The following is a 22,342-nucleotide window of genomic DNA, read 5'->3' as shown; positions in this document are numbered from 1 at the left end:
GTGCAAAGACCTGAGGACCTGTCTTTCTGCCCACACAGCGTGCCACTCAGCCGAGCTGGACTGGCACAAATCTGTCAGAAAAGGCCTCAGTGGCCCAGCCTGGCATACCGACGGGCTCTGTGGCGCAATGGATAGCGCATTGGACTTCTAGATTGCCTGATGAGGCCATTCAAAGGTTGTGGGTTCGAGTCCCACCAGAATCGTGGCTTTTGGCTTTCTGGTAACTCTCATACTGTGCAGTGTTGCCCTCAGGCAGTAGAAATTTGTAGATATTATCTTTTAAGCGTACCAGCACCTGGCCAGCCTCTGGATGTTTTGACCCTTGGAGTCACCCTCCCGACAGCCTTGCATGCGGTTTGGCGCCGTGGCTTAGTTGGTTAAAGTGCCTGTCTCGTAAACAGGAGATCCTGGGTTCAAATCCCAGCGGTGCCTTGGGCAGCGTTCCAGTCCAGCAAGCGCAAGCTTTTCCGAAAGCGACCTGCAAACAGGGATAGCTAGTGGTTAATTTTGCAAACCGCCCCGACTCAGTTGTCGGCAAACGCCTTAAAGCTGTCCAGCGCCCGGTCAGCCAACCCCTGGCCTATTCTCTGGAAGCCTGGATCGTCTGAGTCGCCCTCCCGGAGGGCGAACGTGCTGCCCGGCTAGTCTAGTAAACAGGAGATCCTGCGTTCGAATCCCAGCGATGCCTTTGGTTGCGCGCCACAATACAGCTGAGCTTGTGTTTACCAAAAAACGGACGGCAAATGGGGACACAGAGGAGCTCGAGTCGTGCTTTTTGCCATTTTGTTAAGCCCATCATGTGCAATGTTGCCATCGGACAGCAGAAACCATTTGAAGGCCTCCTGTTCTCAGCGTAAATTGATTTAAAAAAAATGTCAATCATATTTAAAAGGTAGCAAAACATACCCAAGAACCAATTCAGTGAGGTATGGCAATCACTGTCTTGCATCAAGTGGAGGCAGCAGGACGTTCGAAGTGTTGATTCATGCATCGTCTAACATGCGGGTTGGCGCCGTGGCTTAGTTGGTTAAAGTGCCTGTCTAGTAAACAGGAGATCCTGGGTTCAATCCCAGCGGTGCCTTGCAAATGGCAGCTTGGACCTTTTTGCCCTCCCTTGGACCTGAGGCCCTTACAGTGCCTCTGCCTTTCAAACGACACTGGACACTGCAATTGTGCAGAGACCCGAGGGCCTGTCCTTCCTGCAGAGAGAGCACGCGCTCTCTTACCGTTGGACGGCCATAGACCCGGAAGGTCAGCCTTCATGCGGCTCTGCTTGTTCACTGTATGGCTCTGAAGCGCAATGGATAGCGCATTGGACTTCTAGACTGCCAGATGAGGCCATTCAAAGGTTGTGTGTTCAAGTCCCACCAGAGTATTGGCTTTCTGGTAACTCTCATACTGTGCAGTGTTGCCCTCAGGCAGTAGAAATTTGTCAACATTCTCTTTTAAGCGTACCAGCACCTGGCCTGCCTCTGAATGTTTTGACCCTCTGAGTCACCCTCCCGACAGCCTTGCATGCGGTTTCGCACTGTGTCTTAGTTGGTTAAAGTGCCTGTCTCGTAAACAGGAGATCCTGGTTTCGAATCCCAGCGGTACCTTGAAAATGGCAGCTTGGACCTTTTTGCCCTCCCTTGGACTTGAGGCCCTTACAGTGCCTCTGCCTTTCAAACGACACTGGACACTGCAATTGTGCAGAGACTCGAGGGCCTGTCCTTCCTGCAGAGAGAGCACGCGCTCTCTTACCGTTGGACGGCCACAGAACTGGAAGGTCAGCCTGGGTTCGAATCCCAGCAATGCCTCTGGTTGCGCGCCACAATACAGCCAACGTCGTGCTTTACCAAAAAATGGACGGCGAATGGAGACACATAGAAGCTCGAGGACAGCGGGCGGTTTCCCTTGCAACACTACCCTCTCACCTGCTTTTGAAGGATAGCATCCTAGGCTAACGGGTCCCACCAAGGAGGCGCCGTGGCTTAGCTGGTTAAAGCACCTGTCTTGTAAACAGGCGATCCTAAGTTCGCATGCCAGCGGTGCCTTTCCATCAGTGGCTGTCTCTGGCCTCGCTGTTGGATGGGAGATCCCGACGACACTCTATGTTTTTGAACCATGCCTCAATTGTGCATAGACCTGAGGACCTGTCTTTCTGCCCACACAGCGGGCCACTCAGCCGAGCTGGACGGGCACAAATCTGTAAGAAAAGGCCTCAGTGGCCCAGCCTGGCATGCCTACAGGCTCTGTGGCGCAATGGATAGCGCATTGGACTTCTAGACTGCCAGATGAGGCCATTCAAAGGTTGTGGGTTTCGAGTCCCTCCAGAGTCGTGGCTTTCGGCTTTCTGGTAACTCTCATACTGTGCAGAGTTGCCCTCAGGCAGTAGAAATTTGTAGAGATTCTCTTTTAAGCGTGCCAGCCTCTGGATGTTTTGAGCCTTGGAGTCACCCTCCCGACAGCCTTGCATGCGCCGTGGCTTAGTTGGTTAAAGTGCCTGTCTCGTAAACAGGAGATCCTGGGTTCAAATCCCAGCGGTGCCTTGGGCGGTTTTCCAGTCCAGCAAGCGCAAGCTTTTCCGAAAGCGACCTGCAAACAGGGATAGCGAGTGGGAAACTTTGCAAACAGCCCCGACTCAGTTGTCGGCAAACGCCTTAAAGCTGTCCAGCGCCCGGTCAGCCAACCCCTGGCCTCTTCTCTGGAAGCCTGGATCGTCTGAGTCGCCCTCCCGGAGGGCGAACGTGCTGCCCGGCTAGTCTAGTAAACAGGAGATCCTGTGTTCGAATCCCAGCGATGCCTTTGGTTGCGCGCCACAATACAGCCGAGCTTGTGTTTACCAAAAAACGGACGGCAAAAGGGGACACAGAGGAGCTCGAGGATTCTGGCAAACTATCAGTGCTGATATTGCTAGATCTCAGTGCTCCGTTCGACGCTGTCGATCATAACATTCTTCTAGATAGACTGGAAAACTGGGTCGGGCTTTCTGAGATGGTCCTCAAATAGTTCAGGTCATACTTAGAAGGGAGAGGCTATTATGAGAGTATAGGAGAACATAAGTCCCACAAGGCTCAATTCTTGTGCAGCTGTTGTTCAGCCTGTATATGCTCCCACTAAGTCAAATAATGAAAAAGAACCAAATTGCATATCACAGCTATGCAGATGACACCCAGCCCCATTGACTCTCTCTGCCAATGCATTGATGAAATTAACAGTTGGATGTGCCAAAGCTTTCTTCAATTAAACAAGAAGAAAAAAGAACTCATTGCATTTGGAAACAAAGATGAAGTTCATAAGGTAAATGCGTACCTTGACGCTAGGGGTCAAAAAACTAAAAACAAGTCAAGAATCTTGGTGTGATTCTGGTGTCAGACCTCAGTTTCAGTAGCCATGTCAAAGTAGTAACTAAATGGGCATACTATCATCTCAAAAACATTGCAAGAATTAGATGTTTTGTTTCCCGTCAAGACTTGGAGAAACTTGTTCATGCCTTTATCACCACCCAGCCAGGGCTTCATGGGCGGCAGCCGTGGAAGCCCAGACTTACTAAAAGTGGGACCTGTAAGGGTACTGCATGGGTCTTAATTGGGCAATTCATGCCAAACCCATTTGGGCCCCACCTGCCCAAAGGGGTTTAACCCTCTGGGGCCGACGGTCACGCCGGCGTGACCAACCTACTTTTTTTAAGATCAGCGCAAAAGACACTAAAAATGCTCTGTCGGTTTAAGTCATACACATTAGAGATATACATCAATGGAAACTGTAAAGCGTGTACTTTTATTTGGGCACACTCAAAAGAACAGCAGAAAGTTGTGTTTTTTTATTTAGAATAAAGAAAACAAACAGGGTGATTTCTGTTTTCTCTGTCTCCGTGAACTGCTTTTAGAAATGCGTCACTTATATCATTCAAACACGGTGAATATTTAGCACACAAACATAAAAGTGGTATCTACTGAAAGCTTGAGATTTATGCTTTTAAACGAAGTAAGTTTTATCAAAAACAAATAATCTGTGATAAATTAATCTATATGAAACCAAGGAGATGTCTAGTCTATCCAGTTCCAACTAATTATCTCTAATGTGACCGCGCCCACTATCGCGAAATCTTTTGCCATGCAAATTAGCCATGTGCTACTAGCGCAGCAAGGACCGGAGTATCTGTACGCGAGGAAACTCCCACATCACTGCAACAAAGCAACATGACTTCAAGTTCATCTTGGTTACAGTTTGTTACTGAATGAAGACATGCTGTGAGGAATAAGACTTATATGTACCTCAATCCTAAGAAGGACGCGATGCGACGCAAACCCAGCAGGAGGAGACATTTACATGAGTAAGTCTTACTTTCATTTTCCTACTAGCTTTCGCTGTTATTTACTTTGACAAAACATGTACACATTTTACTAGTTAGACTTATTCCAAACTAAAATTCCTGACTTTATCAAATGAAACATTATGAAGTACGTTTGATTGCATTGCATCTCTTACAATGGCAGGATATTTATAATGTTCTAGAAAAACGATGTGATTATGACTGTGAGATGCATTTATGACGATATCTTTATGAATGTAGAATCATACTTTATTTATTTATTTTATTGTATAACAGTGTAAAAGTAATATGAGTGCTTACACTGAATGTGTGTTTACATCACGTTTATTAGTAATATAGTGCTAAACGATAATTATTCGTTTCTTAGATATTACATGTCCTTTTTTTTACATTAGTACAAATTCTAGAGTATAGACTGTATTCTGACAGATGATCCTGATATGATTTTTGGTTTGTTTTGTTTTTGTAGTGATCTCAAACCTGCTCAAAAGATGAATCCTGCCCTCTTTCCCTTGAGTCCCTTCAAACTGTTTTCCTCTGAGAGCACTAGAAACTTGAGATGTTCAACTACACTGATATTCTAGTGTAAAACAAGTTTTTGACTTTTTTTGTATTTTTTTAAGGGCACAAAAAATAGCAGGTAAGATTTGTTTCATTTGTTGAACAGAATTCAGAAGAAGTTTTCAGAAATGCCACAAAGTCTGTGCACATCTGTGTGGTAAGATGAGGGAGCTCAATAATGTGTCTTGGACCTTCATTATGTATGTTTTGTTTATACAGTGATAGTAAATAAAATAAAAATAATCTAAAACTCCATTCTCTGAATCTTCTCACATTGTTTCCTTACCTGCTATAGTCAAGTCAGTCATTGATGGGGCCATTAGGGAGGGCTCTTTTGTCTTTCAGGTGTGAATTGCTAAATATTCATGGGTCATTGCCACACCTATGAATAATCCCTTTCGATCACAAAACATGTTTTATAAAATTTAAATCAATATATTGTTTTCTCTGAACGAGTGAACGAGATGATTTTCACATCATTTGGTTGAAAAAATTCTAGCCTACGACATCCAATTATCTAAAGTCTTGTAAAGAAATGTCCTATAAGTCGTTCATGGCCTTATTTCAGTGACTTCAAAACTTTAGATTTTCAATAACCACGCATAAACATAGTTTTCTCAAAAACACAAACATGCACATTAATGTTGCTTGCATATTATTGTAGCCCAATATGTGCTGATTACAATGTAATCTGACTTTAACCATTCATATGTTTTTAAGATACTGAAAAAAGCACAAATGTCAGGGCATGTCAAAACTTCTTCAGGGCCCCAAAACACCTCAGGCCCCAGAGGGTTAAAGTGAATTTGCACCCGGGATCCACATGGGGGCCAGCCGTGGATGCCCAGATGGGTTTTAAGTGGGATCTGTAAGGGTCTTATGTGGGTCCTAACTGGGCAATTCATGCCAAACCCATTTGGGCCCCACCTGCCCAAAGGGGTTTAAAGTGGGTTTGTACCCGGGATCCACATGGGGGCCAGCCGTGGATGCCCAGATGGGTTTTTAAGTGGGATCTGTAAGGGTCTTATGTGGGTCTTAACCGGGCAATACATGTCAGACCCATTTGGGGCCCACCAGTCTGTAGGGGTTTAAAGTGGGCTTGCACCCGGGATCCACATGGGGGCCAGCCGTGGATGCCCAGATGGGATTTAAGTGGGATCTGTAAGGGTCTTAAGTGGGTCTTAACAGGGCAATACCGTGCCCCGGCAGCACCCCCTCCCCCAAATCATTACGATTAAAAAACCTTCAATAAAGTGTCAAAGCATGCTTAAGGTGGACAATTAACATTTTTATTAAAAAGACAAAAAAAACAGTCTGCAATACAAAGTCTGTGCAAATGCCATATAAAATTTACATTTTACATTTACAGCTACAGCTATTTTTTTTAAGAAATACGGCACAATTACATTAAAAAACCATGGGACAGTTTCATCAAAACTTTGAATTAAATATATGTTTACCTTAAAACTATTAGAAATTATTTACTGATAATTCACTCAGCCCCATGTAATCCAAGATGTTCATATCTTTCTTTCTTTAAGTCGAAAAGAAAGTAAAGTTTTTGAGGAAAAGATTTCAGGATTTTTCTCCATATAGTGGACTTCAGTGGGATTAAGGTCAAGGAAAAAGGTTTCAAAATTTCAATACAGCTTTCAAAGGGCTTTACAAGTTCCCAGTGACCCTTATTCCTTGGATGGGATGATGTAGAGCCCTTTGAAGCTGCATTGACAATTAAATTTGGACCTTCAACCTGTTGGCTCCCATCGAAATATGTAGAAAAATCCTGGAATGTTTTCCTCAAAAACCTTTTTGACAGAAAAAGAGACAGACATAAGCATCTTGAATGACAGAGGGGTGAGTAAATTATCAGCAGGAAATATTTGTGTCAGAATTGAACTAGTCCTTTAAAACTGAATAAATACAAAACCAACACATCTACAAAATTGTCAAGACTAACAATTTTATTAGTTTCAGATGTAAATTTAGATTATTGAATTTTTCATTACCAGTTATTCAGAGCTCCGAGGTGAAATTTAACTGAAAATACATTTCTATTTCATCCACATCATTTTATTTTAATCTACAATATTCTACTGACTCCCATGGGCTCCAAATACAGTGGTGTCCAAAATTATTAGAACACTAGTATTTTTACCAGCTAAAAAGGATTTTATTTCAGTCATGTCTATCTTTTGCTGTAGTGTTTCAATGGGTAATTTATTTTATATTTCTAAACATCAATTTTGCCATTAAATGTAATAATCCAGTAAGACTTTTGTTTGACAACAGCCAGTGCTCCAAACAGAGATCTGATCTTATCATCATCCATTCTGCACAGAATGACATGAAGAAACAGAACAAACTGAGACAGATTAAATCTAGAAGAACTGTGGCAACGTCTCCAAGATGCTTCAAGAGACCCACCTGCAAACCTGAAAAACTATCCGCAAGTGCACCTATTGCAAAAGCTGCTTTAAATACAAGATGATGGCCACACCAAATGTTGATTTAATTTAGTTAAAAGAAGTTAATTGATAAAGAAAACATTTATGATATTTTTATCAATATTCTCATTTTACAGAATTTGTACACAAGTGCTTAAAACTTTTAACAGTACTGCTTTGCTGGTACGTTTCTTTAAGCATCTTGGAGTTATGCCACAGTTCTTCTGGATTTAAATGATGAGGAAATGTAAACTGATATTTCATACTGACACACTATAGCAAATGATAGAAATAACTAAGTTTAACCTATTAGTTAAGGTATTTAAAATACTAGTGTTCTAATAATTTTGGGCACCACTGTACCCAAGCAATCAATTAAATAAAAATTAATTTGTTTGATAAGACATTATCTACTTACTGACAGACATGGGCTTGCGAAAATGTACTCACCGGCTCCATACTAAATCTGCACAGCTGATCCAAAATCCTGGTTTACATCTAGTATTCTTCTCCATGGAGTCCAATGATCATGATTTCACTCAGGTCCTCTCTCTGTCAGATGAGTTCACATAACAGTGTTCTTAGGTTACTCATTTTGAAGTTCTGTCACATTTTGTGTAGGGTTGGGTATCGTTTGGGGTTTTGTAGAAAATACTTTTTCTAAATGCTTTTAAATTTGTGTTTTGGTTGTTCTGTGCTTATGAGAAGACAGAATGTTCTGTGCTTAATGAAAAAGACAAAGAAGACACTGTGTAACAAACTGTTTAGTAAAATGTGTGTGTGTGTGTGTGTGTGTGTGTAGTTGCGAACTCTCTACATTTATGTCATTTCTGAGAAACCTTTGTTTACAGGCACATAGGAAAAAGAAGCCCTGCAAAAGTAGTAGCAATTTGAAGGTCACTTTAGACTAGACTTTCGGTCACTCTAAGAAGAAGAATGGGATGGGGCTGTATTGTCTTTTCTGTGCAGGAGCGGTTGGCGATAACAGGCCCTGATTGGAGGAGAATGGTCGAACGATATCAGGAGGAGAGACCTGGAGATCAAGAATATAAATACTTGCATTTAGTTTTGTGAGACATTCTGGACTGCCCAGGTGTCAGATTTGATATTGGCTGTTCCAGAATCCTAAGCTCAGCACTCTTTGACTTTACTATTAAATTGGCTTTAAACTTTAATGCGGACTCGAACTGTTTTATTTAAAGGGCGGTTAAACGGACTGGGGGGAAGTAGGTATTCTTAGAATACCGACAACTTCCAACAGTTTATTCGATACCGGTGCCAAATCGATACTTTTAAAACGGTACCGGTGCCAAAACGGTGCCTGAACCGATACTTTTAAAAAAAGCCACAAAATGGTGGATGACACAAGAATATCTTTTTATTGGACAAAAAAGGTTCTTTAAAATGAAAAATGTATTAAAAGTTTAAAGTATAAATTAATATATAAGTAAATACAAAACACAACAATAAAATCTAAGCCACCTAACCCAACTACAATAATTTAACAGCTTCAAATTTCATCAATTCTTTTGCAGAAATATTACCATATTTGCCTTCTCTGGCAAAATAGAACACCTCTCCTGACTTATTGCATGTCCTGGTAAGACTAGGGCAGGGGGCAGGGTTGTGGCTAGAAGGGGTACAGCTCTGACCGGAAACTAACAATGAAATTAATTGTTCTACCTAAAAGATTGTGTTTTTTTTTTAATGTCTACACTTAGCCCTTACTATTATACATAAAACAGTATTATTGTTGTACATTGTGATAAAAATAACGTTAGATTGATGTGCGCATGCCCAGTGTTCAAATCTGTCTCCATTCTGGTCTAAATCTTTTTTCTCTTCCTATAGGTGGAAGGGTGACCAAATTGTTAGTGTAATCTGTTACGTGTCATGTCATGAAATGTTTTTAATACAAAAACTGTCTAATGTGATCACAATTTCATTAAAATGAAATAAGTTTAGTAAGTTAGGTCTATTAATTGTAATGATTTAATTTCAGACAACAAATCAATTATATAGAGAAAGTGAGCAAAGTATAAACATAGCTTTTTGAAACTATTTGAAACTATTTACAAATTAGTAAACCACTTGTAACGGTCTGGGTGTCTGTCCCTTTAAGGCTCGGGTTTCGGGGTATTTCCCTTGCACTGCACTCAAATGTATATGCGGGAGGAATCATCCTCCTAAACGTTTTTTTGTTGCTTCTTCCTTTTAATAATAACCCCTTTGTTAATGGTGACTGGCTTCGTGTGGTTATTAAGTAACGCACAGTGATTCACTCTTTCGAATCGCTCCAATCGGATCATTTTATTGAGAACAATCTCAGGTTACTTGACTGTAACCTTGTTCCCTGAGAAAGCGGAACGAGATGCTGCGCTGCTAAGCGCATTGGGAACGTCTTTAGAAGTGACCAGCTGTGAATATTGTATGTAAAACGTCAATATAATTGACTAAACGGCATTATAGCCTCGATTGGTGACGTCACCGGAGCGCACGCGCACGAGGCTATAAATAGATGAGCCACAGGTGCATCGTCAGGATATTTCGTCTGAAGAGCAGTCCTGGGACATCTTCAGCACGGCAAAGTAGCGCAGCATCTCGTTCCGCTTTCTCAGGGAACAAGGTTACAGTCAAGTAACCTGAGATTGTTCCGTTTTGAAAGCTACAGTCGATGCTGCGCTGCTAAGCGCATTGGGAACGAGAATACCCACGCCGCCGTGCTTGAATATGTCTGGACTCCTACGGTTGTGCAGGTGTGTTTCACAAGAACGCAGGAAGACCTAGACATTAGCTTGTGATGTCGACTCAAGGACGCGAGAGCCCGGAGTGGCATGAACATCCAAGCTATAAAATCTTATGAATGTGTGCGGAGAGGACCAGCCTGCCGCATCACAAACTTGTTGTAGGGGAGCACCCCTTGCCAACGCATTGGACGAGGCGACCCCCCTGGTGGAGTGAGCCCTAAGGCCTATAGGCGAAGCTTGACCGCGCGCCTCATAGGCAAGAGCTATAGCATCCCTGACCCAATGAGAGATGGTCTGCTTGGTGGCAGCTGCTCCTCTGTTATGGGGGCCATAACAGACGAAGAGTTGCTCCGACTTACGCCACTGGCTAGTGCGGTGGATGTAAGCCTGAAGAGCGCGGACTGGACACAGTCTATGAGAATTCTCCTGCTCCGGCGTTGTGAACGGTGGAGGACAGAAGGCTTCTAAAATGACCGGATGTACAGCCGAGAATGGCACCTTGGGCAGATAATCAGGATGAGGATGCAAAATCACTTTCACCAATCCTGGGGCAAAGTCTAAGCAGGATGGCGCGATAGACAGAGCCTGCATATCCCCAATTCTTTTTAAGGAAGTTATTGCCATAAGAAAAACCATTTTAAGAGTCAGAAGTTTGTCAGACGCTGATTCTAAAGGTTCAAACGGGGTTTCAACCAGACCCTCAAGGACTATTGCTAAGTCCCAAGAAGGGATCTTGGTTTTGACTGGAGGCCTCAGTCTCCTGGCCCCACGAAGGAAGCGGGAGAGCAGAGGGTGCCTCCCAAGCGGTTCCCCATCAATTAGGGCGTGGCAAGCCGAAAGAGCGGCCACATATACCCTAAGAGTAGCGGGGCAAATGCCTGATGATAATTTCTCTTGCATGAAGTCCAACACTGAAGCAATCTGGCAGTTAACTGGATCTACATTGTGTGCAGCACACCACCTTTCAAAAATACCCCATTTAACGGCATAAATCCTCCTAGTGGAGGGAGCCCTAGCACTTAGGATGGTCTCAATAACGGCAGGTGAAAGCCCCGTGTCCCTCAGTTGGTTCCCCTCAGGGGCCAAACGTGAAGATTCCACAGGTTGGGCCTGGGATGGAATATCGTTCCCCCCGCCTGCGATAGAAGGTCCCTCCTCTCCGGAATCGCCCAAGGCGAGCCGTCGAGGAGAGATATTATCTCCGAGAACCATACTCTGTTCGGCCAACGCGGCGCTATCAATAAGAGGCAAGAACCTTGCTGGCGAACTCTGGCTAGAACCCCCGGGAGCAGAGAGACTGGAGGAAACGCATACAGGCGCATATTGGGCCATGAGTGCGCCATCGCATCCAGACCCAACGGAGCTGGGTGACTCAGAGAGAAGTAAAGGGGACATTGCGCTGTCTGTATAGAGGCGAAGAGGTCCACTTCCGCCTGATAAAATCTGGTCCATATCAGATTCACTACTTCCGGGTGGAGTTTCCACTCGCCCATCGGTAATGTCTGTCTGGACAGTAAGTCTGCTCCCACATTCAAGTGCCCTGGAATGTAAACTGCCTTGAGTGACAGGAACTTTCCTTGGGCCCAGAGAAAAATCTGCCTCGCTAATCTGTTCAGATTGCGTGAGCGCAGACCTCCCTGGTGATTTATATAAGAGACTGCTGCTGTATTGTCCACCCGCACTAAGACATGACAGCCCCTCAACTGATGGAGAAAGTATTTCAGAGCCAGAAATACAGCCATCAACTCGAGGCAATTGATGTGCCAATCGAGCTGATGACCCTCCCATTCCCCTTGAGCTGGACGACCATGTAAGACCGCTCCCCAGCCCGTCAGGGAGGCGTCCGTCGTTAGCAGTTTGCGACGACAGGGCGCCCCTAGAGTGGGACCCAAGGTAAGGAACCGGGGTCTGAACCACAGAGTTAGTGTACGAAGCCCGCGGCGCGTCACTTTTATTTGCCTTTGAGGATTGGCTCTTGGATGAAATCCTCTGGCTTTTAGCCACAACTGAAACGGTCTCATGTGCAACAGCCCCAAAGGAATCACCGTGGATGCTGAAGCCATGAAGCCTAACATTTTTTGGTACTGAAGAACAGTACGGTTTTGACCTAGCTTGACTTTGCTCATTGTCTGCAGAATGGTCTCGATTCGAGCGGGAGACAGCTGTGCCCGCATCGTGATCGAATCCCAAACGATACCGAGATAAGTCGTTCTCTGGGCAGGAGAAAGAACACTTTTGTTGGTGTTGAGTCTCAACCCTAGAGAAACTAAATGAGCCAACACGATGTTTCTGTGTTGAAGCGCCAACTCTCGCGATTGTGCCAGTATTAACCAGTCGTCGATGTAGTTCAAAATGCGAATGCCCTGGAGTCGTAATGGAGCCAGTGCTGCATCCATGCATTTTGTGTATGTGCGGGGTGACAAAGCTAGGCCGAATGGAAGAACCCGAAACTGGTACGCTTCGCCCCCTAAAGCGAACCTCAGGAATTTCCTGTGTTGTGGCAATATTTGTATGTGAAAATATGCGTCTTTTAGATCGATCGTGACGAACCAATCGTAATGTTGAATCTGCGTCACGACCATCTTGACAGTTAACATCTTGAACTTGAGTGCTTTGACTGAACGGTTTAAGCCTCGAAGATCTAAGATTGGACGCAACCCCCCATCCTTCTTGGGAACCAGGAAGTATCTGCTGTAATAGCCTGACTCTCTTTCTGGAAGAGGAACATGTTCTATGGCCTCCTTGCTCAGAAGAGTTTTCAGCTCTTGTGACAGTACGTGCATCAGCTCCGGTTTCACGGAAGTGTAAACCACGCCGTTGAAACGCGGAGGACGACGACTGAACTGGATTCTGTATCCTATCTGTACTGTGCTTAATACCCACTCTGAGATGCCTGGCAGAAGTTTCCACGCTGCCAGACTCTCTGAGAGTGGTATTAATTTTACTACTTCCTTTTGAGGGGATGTTAGATGTCCCGCGTCCGGAATGACAGCCGAAAACGACGGAACATCTAACATTTCTCTGGAAACCGCTGCCCCCCGAGGCACGAGAAGTGGCGGGGATGGAGAGGTTTCGTGAGGGTATCGGGGAGAGGCGAGTTTTAAATGTTGAACGCGCCCCATCCCGCGGGGGGCTACCCCCACTAGATTGGGCGCCAGACCATCAGGACTTTCTCTTTTTGTTGATAATAGTCCTGAGATCTGGCTTAGGAGGTTGTTGAGCGCGGCGAGCCTGTCCCCAATCTTTACGAGGGGGAGCACGCTGAGCCACGCTCTGCTTTTTGACCTCCCTGGATGTTGAAGGACCGGGACGGGGCTGGGTGGCAGACGGCCCCTCCCCTTGAGTGCGGCGAGGAAGAAACTGAACAAACGCTTCCTCGTGTTTCTTTACCTCTTTATATCTTTCGACAACGGTGTTAACCGAGTCTCCAAATAGTCCAGAGGGAGAAACGGGGGCATCTAACAGGAACACGCGATCCTTTTCTTTTATTCCTGTCAGATTCAACCATAGATGTCTCTCCGTGCTGACTAAAGCGCTCATAGATCGGCCGATGGCACGAGCCGTTTGCTTGGTCGCACGGAGAGACAAATCTGTGGCTCGACGAAGCTCAGAGAAAGCTTCATCGTCGATTGTACTGCCCGCACTCAAATCCTTCAACAGATCAGCCTGGTATGCCTGTAACACAGCCATTGTGTGCAGCGCAGCACCAGCCTGACCTGCAGCCTGATAAGCTTTTCCCACCGAAGCCGAAGTTGTTCTACACGGTTTAGTGGGGAGGGTAGGTTTCTTTAAAGACGATGCTGATTCGGGTGAGAGATAGCTCGCGAGCGTCTCTTCGACCCGAGGCATCTCCATATATCCTCGTGACTTCGCACCCACGATAGCCGAGAATGTCGACGTCGATGGCACAAAGACACGAGAGGTATATGGTTTACTCCATGACTTGGACAGCTCGTCATGGAGGTCCTCGAAAAAGGGGAGAGGTTTTTGTTTCTTCTCCCCTCTGCCACCGGACAGAAACCTATCCTCAAGCTTGCTACGTTTGGGGGTCTCTTGTTCATCTGGCCAGTCAAGCTGCAACCTGTCCACAGCGCGAGTGATCACCTCCAGCAATTCCTCAACAGATTTTCTATCGCGAGAAGAACGCTCAGAGGCTGGCGGCTCGCGATCTGATGAACCAAGAGATATGTCATCCCCTCCGTGAACCGAAGAAGCACCGAAGCGCGCTTCGAGATCACGAGAAGGAATGTCAGGATTTGGTGACGCAGCAAGCGAAAAGGACGAACCCGTCTCTTGCTCGTCAAGCAAATCCATGTGAGAGCCCCACGATTGCAATGCAGGTGCGGACTGGAAATAATTAAGACGAGTGCGAAGCATCTTGACAGTTAACAGGTCGCAATGCTCACACCCGCCCTTCTCTATCGCCATGACCGCGTGCTGTTCCCCCAAACAAACAAAGCAATAATCGTGTGTATCCATCTCGGTCATGGGACGCGAGCATGGAGGAACACAACGCTTACCTGCTTGTTGACTCATGATGCTCTTTTCCTTCTTTTTAAACTCTTAAAATAAGAAGAGAGAAAAGTGAGAAAAAGAGTGACGTTTCTGCGTTCTGCTTAGTCAAACTAACTCCTAACAAAATCAAGGATGAGTAAGAGAGAGAGTTTTCCGACGCACACAACACACAGAGTGATCTCTGAAGACAAAAGACCTGACGATGCACCTGTGGCTCATCTATTTATAGCCTCGTGCGCGTGCGCTCCGGTGACGTCACCAATCGAGGCTATAATGCCGTTTAGTCAATTATATTGACGTTTTACATACAATATTCACAGCTGGTCACTTCTAAAGACGTTCCCAATGCGCTTAGCAGCGCAGCATCGACTGTAGCTTTCAAAAGGGAACAGAACTTCAATGCGTGTATCGCGAATCATTTGATTCATTTAGACAATTTACATCAGGACGTAGGAGAGCTTCACGGGATATTTTATCCCAACGGGAATTCAAATAATTCAGCAGAGGCAGGGATGCATACATAGACTAGAGCAAATCGCGCCCTGCTGATAGTGCCAGCTGATGTCGGCAAACTGTCAAACACGGTACATCCCTATGCTTTCAAGTTTATTCCATGTGCCCTCAAATGTTTCATTAAGTTTGACGTGTTTCCCCCTTTACACACAACTGTTGTAAAACATGCGTTGCATGTCGCGTTGTCTGAATCATTTTTTTGTGAAATATAGCCACACTTTAGAACATTTAGTTTTTGGCATTTTAAGTTAAGCGTGTTTAATGTTACGTTAGCTAACGACAGACCACCTGCTGCAGTCAGAGCAAGAGTAACGATAGCTTCTGAATTCACGTGCTTCTTGGATGGTTTCATTTCCCGACGATTTGTGCTTTTAATTTGAAATGTAAAAATGGCCAGATGTCTTGGATTTGTATCATCAAAGCTTTCCGACGTTCACGTGAGTTTTCTCATTCAGGAAATAATTTTTCCGATCATTCTGACACCCCATGAATGCAGTATTTAAATTTAACTAGCGATCATGCATGTTGACAAATCAAAGCTTCTTACATCCGTGTCATAGCACCAGAAGACAAATATTTCAAAAGACAGTTCAGACACTTAAGTGGCACCGAAATGAGGCACCGAAATTCGCGTTGTGTTTCGGTCCGGTACATACCGGTTATATGGGTACCGGTGCCGTATTGGCACCGGGTTTCGGTACCCAACCCTAATTTTGTGAGTTTGATCTTAAAACTAGCATGGGTGCACGATATGACCATATTATTTCACAATAGTAATATATCACAGTATAGTTATTTATAATATTGTATTTCGTTCAACATACGATCAAAGTAGCAAATTAACCTTACAAACAATAGGACTAATACAAAGGCAAGTTAAGTACATTTAATGATTTTCTCTTTAGTATTTTGTTGTTTGATTATAATTAAGAACGACTGCTGGTAACATTAGGCTTAATTATACTGCTGTAACTTTAAGAAGAAAATGCACAGATCCAGTAACTGACACCTAACCTGGTTTGTTAATCTTGAATCAAAACATTAGCGACTGTATTTAGGTCAAGTAAATCTGGAGTAAACTGTCTGTATTTGACTATTCAAGTGAGCTGCAGATTTCTTTCACTACATATATTCGGCAAGACATAAATATAACGTTACGTCCTAGCCGCAGCTAACAGTATTAGCTTCTACGAACAAAACACAGTAACACACACTGGTAGGATACTAAGATATGTAATCGCGATTAGTATATCACTTCAGTACACTGTATCTTAATGTAACTAGCGTTAGTCTATAGAACTTTATATAATAGTAAAAAGGACTTACCTTTTGCAGTTTGCATGACCTTTAGCTGCTGGTAAAAGTCCATATTCGTGTTTGTTTGCTCTCAATCTTCATTCCACAACCAAAACTGGCTCAAAATACGAATTAAACAGTCAGACGTAAAATAATCCACGTGAAAGCCGCTGCTAGAGGAACGACCGAAACAGACTGCAACAGAAGCCGATCAGCATATTACAATTTAATCGGGAAACGGCTCCCTACTAGTCATTGGCCAGAATAACCAGAGGCAGCGATAATCAAACGCTCATTGGCTGTCGCCAGTACCGTCATAGATTGCAACTTGCCGTGTTTCCGCCGATAATGCGATTTAAATAAGAAAGCGCGTCAACTGAGCTATAGTGAATTCGCTATAGCTTTTTCAGCATTTAACAACTTGAATTATGCACTGCTTCCCACACTAAATTATCATCCTACTGTATATTCCACCAGAGAGGACTGCAAACGTATTGTCATTTGGACTACTGTGGTATTACTTTTTGACACGACTTCTGCAAATAAATTATACACTCACTCTTTATTGGTTAATTTGTTCTTTATAAAAATATATTTTTTTAATGCAATACATTTTTATTGCATGGTTACATGATTTGTGGATTTTAAGACTGATTTTCTATTTTATACATATTCTACTTCTGTTTTATATAAAAATTACAGAGTTTTGATGTAAAATACACCTAAATATAAAACTAATAAGATTTACTTTCAAATTACACCGTGTTCCAAATTATTATGCAAATGATATCTTTCTCCGATTTTCATAATTAGTCAATGCAAATGACAGTCAGTATAATTTTTCATTTTTCAAGTCATCAACCATTAGGGTATAATTTGAATTATATTGAACAAACCTCCTAATGATAACAGTATTTATTTCAAAAATAAAAAACTGAAAATGCACTGTTCCAAATTATTATTCACAACAGAGTTAAAACATTTTATAGGTTGTAAAGAACTGAAAATTGGCATTTTCTGAATTTGCAGCATTAGGTGGTCATATTTACTGAAATCAAAAGCTATTTCAATCAAAAACATCCTAACAGGGCAAGTTACATCTTAACATAGGACCCCTTCTTTGATATCACATCACAATTCTTGCATCCATTGAACTTGTGAGTTTTTGGAGAGTTTCGGATTGAATTTGCTTGCAGGATGTCAGAATAGCCTCCCAGAGCTGCTGTTTTGATGTGAACTGCTTCCCACCCTCATAGATCTTTTGCTTGAGGATGCTCCAAAGGTTCTCAATCTGGTTGAGGTCAGGGGAGGATGGTGAACACACGAGTTTCTCATATTCATACTTTGCCGAGGTCATTATCACACCTTCAGGGACCCTAAAGGAACCTACCAGCTCTCTCCCTATGATTCCAGCCCAAAACGCCACCTCCCTGTTAACGTCGCAGCCTTGTTGGGACATGTTTCATCCACTACTCCATCCATCTGGACCATCCAAAGATGCACGACACTCATCAGTAAACAAGACTGTTTGAATATTAGTCTTCATGTATGTCTGGGCCCACTGCAACTATTTCTACTTGTGAGCATTGGTTAGGAGTGGCCGAATAGGTTTATGCTCAACTGCAAGCCTCTGGAGGATCCTACACCTTGATATGATACACCTTTTACCTCCAGAGGCACCAGCAGCTTCAAATACCTGTTTTCTACTTTGTAATGGCATTTTAGTAGCTGCTCTCTTAATCTGATAAATTTGTCTGGCAGAAACCTTCCTCATTCTGCCTTTTCCTGCACAAACCAGTCTGTGCTCTGAATCAGCCACAAATCTGCACAGTACAATGATCACATTTAAGTTTTTCAGAAATATCTAATGTTTTCTTACCTTGTCCAAGGCATTGTACTATTTGACGCTTTTCGGCAGCAGAGAGATCTTTTTTCTTTCCCATATTGCTTGAAACCTGTGGCCTGCTTAATAATGTGGAACATTCTTCTTAAGTAATTTTCCTTTAATTGGGCTCATTTGGCAAACTATTTATCACAGGTATCTGAGATTCATTTCAGTGATCCAAAGAGCCATGAGACACAATACCATCCATGAGTTTAATTGAAAAACAAAAAAATGTTATGTTACACTTATATCCAATTTGCATAATAATTTGGAACACGGTGTACAAAAAGAACATTAAATTGTTAGTATGGACATAAACCTTAATGAGCTACATTATTTAATTACAGATTGTTTTTGTAACTTTAAAATGTGTAAGTAATTTAAGAGAACAGAAAAAATACTGTAAAAAATATATATTTTTTGTATAAAAAATGAGAATTCCTGTAATTTGTCATTTATGGAATAATACTTAAAATAATAGTTAAGTTGTAAATTTACTGATATTGTTTGTAGTTTTTAACATAATTTAAAATAACACAAAAAATACTGTAAAAGTAATTTTCCTGTATAAAAAAGAAAAAAAACTGTAATTTGTCTTTAATGATATAGGACCTAAAATAACAGTCAAGTTGTTAGTTTACAGATATTGTTAGTAATATTACTAAGTTATGAATGTAATTTGAAATAACAGAAAACTACTGTAAAAAAGTTAGTTATTTTCTGTAAAATTAGTTTATTTTTTTCAAACAGTGCAGTTCAAACCAAACTTAGCTTATAAATATGCCATTCAAGACCCATAAATGTGTTCCCAGATCAAACCTATGCCCACTTGGCCCATAAATGTGCCATTCAAGACCCATATATGTGTTCCCAGATCAAACCTATGCCCACTTGGCCCATAAATGTGCCATTCAAGACCCATAAATGTGTTCCCAGATCAAACCTATGCCCACTTGGCCCATAAATATGCCATTCAAGACCCATAAATGTGTTCCCAGATCAAACCTATGCCCACTTGGCCCATAAATGTGCCATTCAAGACCCATATATGTGTTCCCAGATCAAACCTATGCCCACTTGGCCCATAAATGTGCCATTCAAGACCCATAAATGTGTTCCCAGATCAAACCTATGCCCACTTGGCCCATAAATGTGCCATTCAAGACCCATATATGTGTTCCCAGATCAAACCTATGCCCACTTGGCCCATAAATGTGCCATTCAAGACCCATAAATGTGTTCCCAGATCAAACCTATGCCCACTTGGCCCATAAATATGCCATTCAAGACCCATAAATGTGTTCCCAGATCAAACCTATGCCCACTTGGCCCATAAATGTGCCATTCAAGACCCATATATGTGTTCCCAGATCAAACCTATGCCCACTTGGCCCATAAATGTGCCATTCAAGACCCATAAATGTGTTCCCAGATCAAACCTATGCCCACTTGGCCCATAAATGTGCCATTCAAGACCCATATATGTGTTCCCAGATCAAACCTATGCCCACTTGGCCCATAAATGTGCCATTCAAGACCCATAAATGTGTTCCCAGATCAAACCTATGCCCACTTGGCCCATAAATATGCCATTCAAGACCCATAAATGTGTTCCCAGATCAAACCTATGCCCACTTGGCCCATAAATGTGCCATTCAAGACCCATATATGTGTTCCCAGATCAAACCTATGCCCACTTGGCCCATAAATGTGCCATTCAAGACCCATAAATGTGTTCCCAGATCAAACCTATGCCCACTTGGCCCATAAATGTGCCATTCAAGACCCATATATGTGTTCCCAGATCAAACCTATGCCCACTTGGCCCATACCTGTCCCTTATGTGGCCAATCAGCTCATATGGGCTTCCTATGTGGGACTCATACTACAAAACCTACATGGGACCCGCTGATTTCACCCAGCCAAAGCCCATGCCCACACAGTTCCCATGGAACCCCTAGTTAACCCAGCTGGGCCCCACAAGTCATTGCTGGCTGGGGACACACCACAGTGGACGCTGCTGGACTGCTATCCCTCACAGCCTCGTTTTCAATTCAAAATGGCGTCGGGCTGAATAAGGTGTATAACGATATAATCAGTCCAAGAGTCAAACACAGGAAAGTACACACGGAAAGAAACACTCAGAAATGTCGCCAGGGCTAAACAAGACTTTGCGGGGAAGTGGGGGGTGTGTGTGGCTTACATCAGCGGTTCCCAATTCCAGTCCTCGCGACCCACCGCTCTGCACATTTTGTGTGTTTCACGCATCGCTTCCGACGTTTGTTCTATTCCAACGTTACTGCCCTTCGAAGTGGACATCACAGGATATTCCGCCATTATTCATTAGTTCGAAGCGAGCATATGTGTTCCATTTGAAGGTCATTAAAGCGTGCGAGATGTAAATTTACAGATGCACTTATGTCACACTTCTCTAGTAAGTTTCATCTGTGTGTGAAGACGCTACATGCGGTGGCGTGGCGCAAATATGTGAATGAATGTTTCGAAGTATAGTAAACAGATTTCCCCGCCTGCTTAGGGAGCAGGGACCAGGGAGCAATGAACACTTTGCAGTGACCATGTCAATCGGATCGCAGTTCCTGCATGGACCTCACTTCTAATGAGCTGGTTATCTGAATCAGGTGTGTTAACTAAGAGAGACATGCAAAATGTGCAGAACGGTGGGGCGCGAGGACTGGAATTGGGAACCGCTGGCTTACATTGTGGAGATAACGAGGTGCAGGTGATTGTGTGTGTGTGTCAGTCCCTGATGTGAAGGAGTATGGGAAATGTAGTTGTGGTGCGAGAGTTTGTGTAGTGAGAGTGTAATATCTGGTGATGACCGGACAGAAAGGTTACAGATCAGTTTTGTAACAGACCCATTGTTAATAACTGAGTATAAAAAACACAATAATTAAGCACTAAATTATTATTATTATTCAAGAATGACTTAATTTTACACTGAAAACTAGAGTAATGGCTCCTGAAAATTCAGCTTTACCATCAAAGGAATAAATTCTACTTTAAAATACATTAAAATAGAAAACAGTTGTTGTAATTAAATTAAATACAATTTATATTGTATTCAATTATAATATAAATTTTAAATATTACTGTTTTACTGTATTTTTGATTAAATAAATGCAACCTTGGTGAACATAAATGTCTTTCCTCTTCGAGTCACGATTGGTCAGCAGCTGAACCCACAGGAATATTTACTAATTATGTATTTTTGAGTCTCCAGGCCCACTAAAACTATTAAGTAAATTACCCAAAGATAAATAAATAAATCTAATTTCCTCACAATGAAAATGATAAATCAGCAACATTATATGACGAGTGACAACATCATTTTTATTTATTTTATTCAACACATCATGTAACATTTCAAACAATAAATAAAGTGTGCCATTCTTATAAGATCAAATTTCCTGCTGTATTGCAGCGACGGATAAAAGAAAAATAATAACAATAAGCTATAATAATAATAAAACAAAAATTTGAAAATGTCAGTAGAAGTACATCGCAAAAAAAATTAAAAACGAAAGTTTTCAGAATAGCAAACAATGGTCACGGATCAAAAAATAACAAGTGTACATCAAAAATGTAATAAATGTAATGTTTCTTACTCTCAGTGCTCTCAGACAATTTTTGCTCATATTTCGATTTATTCGTATGCTTATGCTGTTTGTCACTAGGCTTTTGTTTCCAGGTTTTGCACTTGCTTTTCCAAATGTGGCGGTTAGAGTTTGATGTAAATCAGGGCAGGCTTAAGCGTCATCACTGGTCCACCAGTTCTAGATTGACAGCTCCTCCTCGAGCCAATCAGTCGAAGAGGGGCGTCAACGTCACTCCACGCGCCTCATCAGCTGCCGATGCTCGCTGTTCACTTGCAGGTGAAAATGGCCATCCGTCAGCTGGGGACATCTTTCCATGCAGCACACTGTGTCTGTCTGTCTGTCACTGATGTACGTCTGCCTGGCCATCCATTAACATTAAACCAAACTATCCTAGCCATAACCGTCGCCATTATATTCACCATCTTTAGTCTACGTTCACATCGTGA

General features: G+C 42.8%; 1 protein-coding gene and 5 non-coding genes across 6 annotated transcripts in view; all 6 read left to right on the top strand.

Annotated features, from left to right (window-relative positions):
* The window catches only part of LOC141326062 (uncharacterized), a 629,392-nt gene that overhangs the window by 475,814 nt on the left and 131,236 nt on the right, over positions 1–22,342 (top strand). The gene's annotated exons all lie outside the window — the stretch shown is intronic.
* On the top strand, positions 114–203 carry trnar-ucu (transfer RNA arginine (anticodon UCU)). The gene is given in 2 exon segments: positions 114–150; positions 168–203. It is a non-coding gene; the product is annotated as a tRNA-Arg (tRNA).
* trnat-cgu (transfer RNA threonine (anticodon CGU)) lies at positions 359–432 on the top strand. The gene has a single exon. It is a non-coding gene; the product is annotated as a tRNA-Thr (tRNA).
* On the top strand, positions 1,009–1,081 carry trnat-agu (transfer RNA threonine (anticodon AGU)). Its single transcript has one exon. It is a non-coding gene; the product is annotated as a tRNA-Thr (tRNA).
* Positions 2,231–2,321, top strand: trnar-ucu (transfer RNA arginine (anticodon UCU)). The gene is given in 2 exon segments: positions 2,231–2,267; positions 2,285–2,321. It is a non-coding gene; the product is annotated as a tRNA-Arg (tRNA).
* Positions 2,458–2,531, top strand: trnat-cgu (transfer RNA threonine (anticodon CGU)). Its single transcript has one exon. It is a non-coding gene; the product is annotated as a tRNA-Thr (tRNA).

This window comes from Garra rufa, chromosome 2 (assembly GCF_049309525.1).
Source record: "Garra rufa chromosome 2, GarRuf1.0, whole genome shotgun sequence".
Taxonomy (NCBI): domain Eukaryota; kingdom Metazoa; phylum Chordata; class Actinopteri; order Cypriniformes; family Cyprinidae; genus Garra; species Garra rufa.
Note: the sequence above shows the minus strand (reverse complement) of the source record. Positions and strands in the feature narration are given on the sequence as shown.